The sequence below is a fragment of the Mycetomoellerius zeteki genome, unplaced genomic scaffold, assembly GCF_001594055.1.
Source record: "Mycetomoellerius zeteki isolate Tzet28-1 unplaced genomic scaffold, Tzet1.0 scaffold963, whole genome shotgun sequence".
NCBI lineage: Eukaryota > Metazoa > Arthropoda > Insecta > Hymenoptera > Formicidae > Mycetomoellerius > Mycetomoellerius zeteki.
Window position 1 is genome coordinate 14154 of NW_017258003.1, and position 9971 is coordinate 24124.

The 9971-nt window shown below is 34.6% G+C and overlaps 1 pseudogene; it reads left to right on the forward strand.

The window, feature by feature from the left end:
- Nucleotides 1-205: 205 nt before the first annotated feature.
- On the forward strand, nt 206-1178 carry LOC108730819 (histone-lysine N-methyltransferase SETMAR-like; annotated as a pseudogene).
- The last annotated feature ends 8793 nt before the right edge of the window (nt 1179-9971 follow it).

The following is a 9971-nucleotide window of genomic DNA, read 5'->3' on the forward strand; positions in this document are numbered from 1 at the left end:
TGTATGAAATGGAGCAAACTTCATATCCTTGATTTCAATCTCGTATAACTTCACTCTGATGCCATCTGTTGATATAAACTTGTTGTTGTTTAAAAGATTCATTTTTCTTCTGTTAGAATCATTTTTAATATTTAAAAAATATTAAATAGTTTTTTGTCAATAGACGTTTTAACGAAGTCATGAAAAACAGCGAAATTCGTTTTTGATGAAATATGAGTTCCACCGTGGAGCCACAATATCGGCAGGCAGTCGACAATATCAACAGTGTGTTCCCAAATGGCTACGAACGCGACGGTAGCTCGTTGGTTTAAAAGATTTCGTTCTGTACAATGAACCACGTGGTCGACCTGAGACTCGGGTGGATAATGATGTCCTGAAAGCCACCGTGGAAGCGGATCCCAGCCAAAGTGCACGTGAATTAGCATTAATTATCGATGTATCAAAGCAAACAATCCTGACTCATTTGGCGCAAATCGGCAAAGTGAAAAAGCTGGACAAGTGGATGCTTCACGAATTGAACGATGCGCAAAAAGAACGACGACTCAAGACATGCCTTTCTCTTTTATTCCGCAACAAAACCGAACCATTTCTCAATCAAATTGTTACCTGCGATAAAAAATGGATCATGTACGACAATCGTAGGCGTTCATCGCAGTGGTTGGACCGAGCTGAACCACCAAATCACTGCCCCAAACGGAACATCCACCAGAAGAAGCTGATGGTGACTGTTTGGTGATCTGGCTCAGGTGTCATCCACCATAGCTTCATGGAACCTGGCACATCGATCACGGTTGATGTCTACTGCAAGCAACTAGACGATATGATGCGAAATCTTGCGATTAAACAGCCGAGATTGGTCAATCGATCGGCTCCCATCCTCTTGCACGACAACGCTCGATCTCACACCGCACGAATGACCGTGGCAAAGCTACAGCAGTTGAAGTTAGAAATCCTCTGTCACCCACCATACTCGCCAGACCTTGCACCCACTGACTACCACTTCTTTCAAAATTTGGACAACTTCTTGTCGGGAAAAAAATTCAATTCCGCAGAGGCTGTGAAAACGGCCTTTCAACAGTTCATCGACTCCCGTGAGTCAGGCTTCTACAGCAAAGGGATAAACGAGCTACCGTTGAAATGGCAAAAGTGTCGATAATCTGAGTGTATACTTTGATTAAAAATATAAAGTTTTTATTTGAAAAAAATAGAGTTTTATTTTATTAAAATTTTGTTTCATTTCATATTTGACAACCTAATTTTTATCCACATGTATAACAAACAACGGTAGAATAGCACGTTGGTTTGAATTTTTCCAAGAATTCGATTTAGAAATAGTACATATACCCGGTAAGCAAAATACGCATGCAGACAAGTTATCTAGATTACATAAAAATATTTCAGATGAAAAAACAATTGCATTAATTAATGATCCTAATGATGGTTTAAATACTACCGAGTGGATCGATATGATTCGTGAAGCTCAACAAAATGATGCGTGGTTATTAGATACCGCAGCGAATGACCAAGAACACTACTATATTAGAGATGGTCTTATCAGATTTTATGGGGACGAATTTTATGAAAGAATAATGATACCACCAGAAATAAGCTGTAAATTAGTTTACAAGATCCACGAGTTACTCTTACATTTTGGAACAGATAAAATAATTAGCTTTGCAAAACAATACTTTTGGATAGAAAATTTAAATAGAATAGCTAGGGACGTAGTAGCGTCTTGCGAAATTTGTCAGGCTACGAAGTACTATACAAGGGCAACGGTAGGAGAACAATATCATGAACTGCTGGATGCACCAGGAAAAGTAGTTTCAATGGATATATTTGGCCCTTTGCCACAATCAAATAATAAATTTAAATATATACTCTTACTAATGGATTAATTTTCAAAATATACAAAGTTATATCCCATGCAAAACCAAAGTCTTGATACAATAACAACAATTTTAACTGAAGATTATTTCCCCACTGTAGGGTTACCAGAAGAAATATTAACTGATAACGGAGGTCAATTTTTAACGAATAGATGGCATGATTTTGCCTATGATAATGAATTTGCAATAAGAAAAACAACTCCGTATAATCCACAAAGCAACCCAGTCGAAAGGGTAATGCGTGAATTAGGCCGCGTCATACGTACATACGCGAGCGAAAGACATACAAATTGGGACCAAATAATACTTAGAACAGAAGTAGTAATTAACGCCACAGCGCATTCATCTACAGGTTTCCCACCTGATAAATTCCACATGGATGGAGAAATAAATTTAGAAATAGATCCCGTGCTTAGACCAGAACAATATGAACAATATGATAGAATCGAAAAAATAGAAATCGCGAGTAGAAACCTTGAAAGAGCCGCGAATAAACGTAAAATTCAATTTAATAAGAAAGAAACTGCACAAATTTATCAAATAGGCGATTTTGTCTGGAAAAAAATCCATCGTCGATCCGATGCTAGTCGTAGGACTACGCGAAAAATTCATCTAGTTTATGAAGGATCGTATAGGGTGGAGGACATTGTAAGACCTAACGCATATCTCTTAGATGACGGAACGTATATAGTAGGCAACTTAAACATCACAGACAATCTAATTACCGCGAAGAGCACAGGGAAATAAATATAAGAAATTTAAATGTAATATATTCCGATGATACAATATCTGATACAGAAAGTAACGTAGACAAACGTGAACAAATTTCAAAATTAAAGAGAAAATTAAAATTTCTAGAATCTATACAACTCAAGGAGAATAAAAATAAAAACGTTCAGGAAGTTAAAGATACAAGTATTAAAGATAATCAAAAAATTGATAAAAAAGATAATATTAAAGTAATAACAATTTCAGTAAATGAATTAAATGATTCACCTGTTAATAAAAAATTAAAGACTCATTGTTCAAAAATTTATAAAGTAAAATCAGTAAAATCAAATTGCAATAATAAGAGAAATGTAAAGTTAAATTCAAATAATAAAGTAAAAGCAATAGAATTAAACAGTGAAAATGAAAACAAAAATAATAATCAAATAAATTTTTCAGATACAATAATGAATAAAAAACCTATAAGGTATGATTGGCAAGATCAATATAAAAATTTCATAATAGTCGAAAGTCAAGAAAGGCGAGGAGAGAACTTACCCGTAAATCCTACAAGTCCGAATTGGCGAGGAGAGGTACAGTATCCAAATTCCAAAGATCCTTTAGCCTTACCAGGTCCATATCCTGAAGAAATCCTGAAACAAAATACAAACAAAATATTAAAAGTCATGTTAGAGCCAGTAAAAATAAATGCACCTAAAAAACATTTTGATAACGTTAAAGTAAATTCTCAAGAGAATAATTCATATTCAGAAAAAACAAAAGTAAATTCAGAAGATATAAATTCAGTGCCAAAAGAAAAAATTTTAATTCCAAAAAAGATATATAATGATAAAGTCGAGTCAAATAAAATGAATATAATACAAAAAGAGCCAGAATTTAGAAATAAAGAAAGTAACAAAAAATTAGAAACTTTAATAAATAAAGTCAGAACAAATTGCAAAATTAGAAAAATTAGAAAATTTTGATTTTCAACATAAATAAAAATACAATAATTACATAAAGAACCGATTACAAACGTGTTACGCTTAAAACTCAATAAGAGCTATAAAAGCTCATGAGTTAAATTAAATTCCACTACGAGATCATTAATACCCGTAGTGAGACATAGGTCTTCGACAAAAAGTCGAAGAAGGTGTTAAATACACCTGTTGCCTATTAGAGGCACTAAAAAAAATTCCATTAAGGAATTTATTCACGTCCTTAAGACGTTTAAAGATTAATAATCTCGCGATAGATAGTTAAGCGATACGAAAGAGACTCTTAGCGAGCTCTCTAGATGCGAAAGCGGTTAAAAAGATAAGAAAAGCTTCGCACAGGTATTCGCTGAAAATTAGAATTCCTGCGGAAATAAAATGAAAAGATTAATTGAAAATTTTATGTTTTATTTAATATATATGTTTGTGACAATCTTGCGTTTCGCGGATTTTTTCCGTGTTTAGATCCATTCTTGGAATGCCAACGTTTCGTGAACCTTGCAGTTCACTTCATCAGGGCGAGGAGCAGCCTGATACTCAGTATCAGTATCCCGTGAAAGCCTCAAGAATATTAATATATATGTTTATTATACTTACAGTATTATTTCGTAGACATAAGTTAGCTGTAGTATCTATCCGTACAATCTATGTGAGCTTGAGTCATTGACAGATCACCAGGCAAAATTTCAAAGTACCTGTAAAAGAAAAAGAAAAGTTAAGTTTTAATTTAATCTTAAGAAAGATATTTACTCAGACGTATCAAACATGAGACAAATATATAATTTAGTAGAAGACATAGAAATGTCATAAAGAATAAGTGATACGAGCGTACGTATAAGTCGCCAATATCGTCTCATGTTTGATTGAATTTATTAATAATTTATTTTATTTTATATTTAATACAGGTCAGAATTATGTAAGATTAATATTAAGTTAATTTAAAGAGAGTAAATGTCTTGAATAAGTGCTTATTTGGAATCTCCGAGTTAATTGATATATATATAACAGCTGGAACAGCTGATCGAGGTAAAAACCGGTAATAGCTTCATAAATGGAATTTTCCTAATAAAAGAAAATGGAGATTCTAAATAAGCACGGCATTGATTCCCTGCCGAAGAAGGAGGAGATCCGACCGTTAAAAGGACGATTTTTCCGATTGGTCGGAGACTAGTTGGAGGGGATGAGGATGCCAAGGTGGCCGATTCCCTCGAGAAGAAGGAACACGCCACCAATCGCTCTTGGCCGTCCATCTTGTACGGACGTGCACGCGCGTCGTCGCGTGATATTGCATCACTCTGATGTAATTCGAAAAAGGGGACTCCGCGGACGCGCGTTACACGTTAATTCTTTTAATTATCAATAATAAAAGACGACCCCTGTATAATAATTGTTCCTCGATTTTTTATATTTTACGAGAAATAGCGTCCGGAAAGGTGCGTCACGTTTCTACGTGTTCCGAGTGCGCGAAAACGATGTACTTTCATTTTATTCATTAAATAACATTACTATTAATCGTGTGAGTATATCGATTCATTGCGGAATTCCTAGCCAAAGTTCCAACAGGGTGAGAGAGGATCCCAGACGCTACATCGCAGAGGACATCCACCGCTGGCAACGGAACAGCTCTTCCTTCTTCGTTGGAAGGTCAAACGAAGTGGCGACCGTATTCTTCATTGAATATTCAACAAGTAGTAAGCAAATCGAACGTAATTACACACTCGGGCCGGTCACAACCTAACCTTGCAACCGCCACTCAGATTCGCTGAGGTCGATGCGAATCGCCTCAATTTTACATGTATAAAAATTAAATAACTAACTCCACAGAGCCAAGCTGAAAGGATCCAGATAACGGGGAAGCCCGGTGGCCAGACAGCAGACGAGGACCAGCCGGAGAAAACGCAAAAGGGAGAAGACGCCGAGAAGAGCCCTCTCACACAACTAAAATCACCCCGCATATAATAAAATGACACACACAAACATTGTAAATAACACAATAATATATAAGTATTTTAGAGATAAGATTGTTTATAAATAAACATTTTACAAAGATATCCTTTCATATAATTAATATTAATATCACATAATAATATATTCTGAATTTCAGAGGCCAAAGATGCCAATAATTATAATAAATAACTTGGAGCAATAGTACAAGCTCATTCTAATAAGAGATTAGCTCACTCTTCTATTCTATTATTTATTCCAAAGTCAGGATAATTTATATTAATTGCGTAAACGCAGTACAACAGACTAAAATTAGCCGCAGCTTCATTAGAGCTAAATAGAGCCGTCAGGAGCTCAATTAATAAAATATAATTTTAACATGTTTAAAAGCGTCAACACACGAAATAATAATCAAAATACAAAAAGGTTCAAAAACTCATTTATTCAACATAAATACATTAGAAACAGTCATTTAGACTTATTTGATTTTTTAACATATATAAATTTATAATTATTACATAAAGAACCTAATAACAACGTGTTGCGCTGAAAGCAACTCATTACGAGCTATAAAAGCTCATGAGTTGGTTAATTTCCATTACGAGATCATAAATATCCGTAATGTGACTTAAATCTTCGATAAAGATCGAAGAAGGTGTTAAATACACCTATTGTCTATTTCAGATAATTAATTCCTTAAAGGAATTTAAACGCGTCTTCGGGACGTGTTAAATTAAGTAATCTCGTGAAAAGTCGATTAGCGAGACGAAAGAGACTCTTATTGAGCTCTCTGGATGCGAAAGCGGTTAAATGAGAAAAATAGCTTCGCGCGGGTATTCACAAGAGATTAGAATTCGTGCGGAACGAAAATGAGAAAGTTAGGTGAGAAAGTTTTATTTTATTTATTATATTTATATTTTATACTTACCATATTATACCGTAGAAATAAGTTAACCGTTGTTCGATTCATTCATGTGAGCTTGAGTCATTGACGAATCACCAGGGAAATTGCCAAGTACCTGAAAGAAAAAGAAATATTAAAATTTTAGGTTATATCTAAAAAGGTGTTTACTCAGATATATCAAATATGAGAAATGAGAATAGTTTAATAAAAGACATAGAAATGTCATATAAAGTAAGAGAAACAAGCGTACGTATAAGTCGCAAAGTAATTCTCATGTTTGATTTAATTCTCTAATAATATATTTTATTTTGTATTTAATACAGGTTGAATTTATGTAATATTAATTTTAAGTTAAGTTAAAGAGAGTAAATATCTTGAAGAAGCGCTTATTTGGAATCTCCGAATTAAATAATATATATAGCACAGCTCAAACAGCTGATCGAGAGAGAACTCGATATAATTTCACAAACGGAAATTTCCGAAGAAAGAAAAGGACAGATTCTAAGTAAGCGCGGCACTGAATCCCTTCCTCCCAAAGAGAAAGGCGATCCGGCCGCGTCAATTTCGCAATTGGCCGGAGACAGTTGGAGGGGACGAAGATGCCAAGGTGGCCGATTCGCTCGGGAAGGACGACGACGCCACCAGTCGCTCTTGGCCGTCCGAGCTGAACGGACGTGTCCACGCGTGTGTCGTCGCGTGATATTGCGTCATACTGACGTAATTCGTTTCAGAGGGCTCCGCGGACGCGCATTACACGTTAATTAATTGATTTAACAATAATATAAGAATAAAAACAATAAATAAAGGGCGAAGTAAGAGTCAATACGCAAAAATTAGTCCGAAAATTGGTGAAGCATGAAAGATTGAGTCAAATTATAAAATGTCTGAATATAAAATATAATATAACATTTATAATAATTAAATAAATTGAGAAACGCATTACAAGTTTCGGCTATCGCAGAAAGATTATTGCGAGTTATTTACGTATCGGATTTGTTAAACATTGTATTAATAACAAGATCACGCCGCAGCATCTATACATGATTAACAATTGGAACATAGAGTTATATAACCATATATCAGTTAAGAAGTTCTCACATTGTAAGATGCAATATAAAGTCACATTACAATATAAACGTATAAATTCAAACAATAATAACTTACCAAAAGGCATGTGTAAATTACTTTGAAATTTTTCCATAGAAAACGGCTGTATATGGTATGTCGGTATAAAGCGAACATTGTGCGATAATTATAATGTACTTTCTTACACATTCGGTCGACGATACAGATCAACACATACTGAGAGAGGAGACGGAATGTTAGTAACAAAGAGTCAAAGTTTATTTATAATAGGAGTATATGCCTTGTGGAGACCTTCCGTGTCAGTTTGTAAATTTAAACTAACGGTCTGCTTTTTGATGTTGAGCATCTCGGAAGTTAGGCGTTTCCTGTAGCAAGGTTCTTCATCTAAAACTCTTACGTTGTCCCATTGGAAGTCATGGTCATACTGTAATCTATGCTCCGTTATGACTGATCGAGTAGATGTATTATATTTGATATGGTTACGATGCTCCGTAATTCTGGTTTTTAATTGTCTGCCTGTCTGGCCCACGTATGATGCATCGCAATTGTTGCACGAGATCTTATAAACTACATTTCTTTTTGATGTAGGGGGGCATTTATCCTTCTGAACCTTAATGTATTTTCCTATCTTATTAGGACTACGAAATGACACCCTGATGTCGTTACTGTTGAGTCGTTTAAATTTCTCTGTGTGAAAAGGAATAAATGGTACCGTAAGCCACGATGCAGATTCATTAGTACAGACATTGTCAACCAAATCTTCATGTAATACACATTTATTTTTAGTTTTAAGTAGATTTTTTATACGTTGATTAACAGTGTTGAAAATAAACGTCAATGGATAATCGTTCTCTAGTAAAATGTTAATAATAAAAGTTAAATTTTTCTTGTGAAATGTGAAGTCAGAAAGTAAAAAAGCTCTGTCGATTAACGAAAAAATTGTGCCTTTCTTTTGTGCAATTGGGTGATTAGAGTGAAAATTTAAAAATCTTTCTGAAAAAGTGGGCTTACGGTACCAATCAAAAACAAATTTCTATTGCTGATAATTATTGTAGTATCTAAAAATTCTAATTTCTCTCCACCCAGTTCTAAAGTGAATTGAAGACGTGGATGGAATGAATTAAACTTTTCCAGTAAAATATCGATATTTGAAGGACGGACTGCAGTACAAATGTCATCGACGTATCTGTAGAAAAACGGTATGTCAACATTTAACGACATCAGTGACACCGTCTCCAATCTCCTCATTACTAAATCCGCGATCATAGGTGATAAGGGAGAGCCCATGGGAGTGCCGAAGCTCTGCTTATAAATTTTGTTATTAAATGTAAAGAATGTGGAATCTAAGATAAATTGTATTGCTTCCAAAAACTCGTTTTTAGGCAATGAACATCCCTTGGAAATGAAACCCCAATATTCACTTACACAATCTACAGCTATGTCAGATGGAACATTCGTAAAAAGAGAGATAACATCTAAGGAAATTAATTTTTGATCCTCTTTAATGTCTATTCTTTTTAATTTATCGACTAATTGAAAGCTATTTTTAATATAACTGCCTTAGGGATAGTCTTGAGCAAAATATTATGTAAGAATGTGGATAATGCGTATAGGAGGCTGTCAATCGACGAAACGATAATTCTGAGAGGACACCCGGGTTTGTGAATCTTCGGCTATCCATAGACTCTCGGGAGTAATCCATCGCTACAGTATAACTCTCTATATTTAGAATCGTTAATAAACTCGTTTCTCTTCCATCTAGTAAGCATAGATCTTAGCGATGTCGTAAGTTTTTTAGTGGGATCTTTCTTGATAGTTGTATATGTATTTGAGTCCTTCAGTAATGTGGTCATTTTATTGATATATGTGTCTTTGTCCATGGCTACTGTAACATTACCTTTGTCAGCGTGAGTAAAAATAATATTAGAGTGTGTCGATAAAAATTTACAAGTGTCGGATTCTAATTTTAGGAGCTGTTTGTCAATAGGAGATGTGAAAATAGGAGAAGAAATGATATTATTTAGGATTGGAATGGAATGGTTCACAACTTCAATCCTTCTATCGATGGGCATTCTGTGTGTGCTACTTTCCACGCTCTTTATACATTCGAAAATAATCTTGTTTTTCTTATTGAGAGGAAGAGCAAAGTTTTCTCCTAACTGTAAAAAACATTGTATATTAAGTGGAATTTCGACGGAAGATAAGTTCATGAACCATTTTTTTCTAATAGTTGTTAAGGAAGAGTAATTCTGTGAAGGGAAAGCATTTGGGTGTATGAAAATGGATATACTAGGATATACTTATTATCCTATGAATAGGATTCAGACTTATTTGTGAAGCAAGGAGAGGGGTGGAGGTATTCGAGATTGTAGAACTATTGAGAAGGTTAGGTGTAAAAGAAACTAAAGTAGTCGAGCGTGTTGTGTGTGTGTGTGTGTGTGTGTG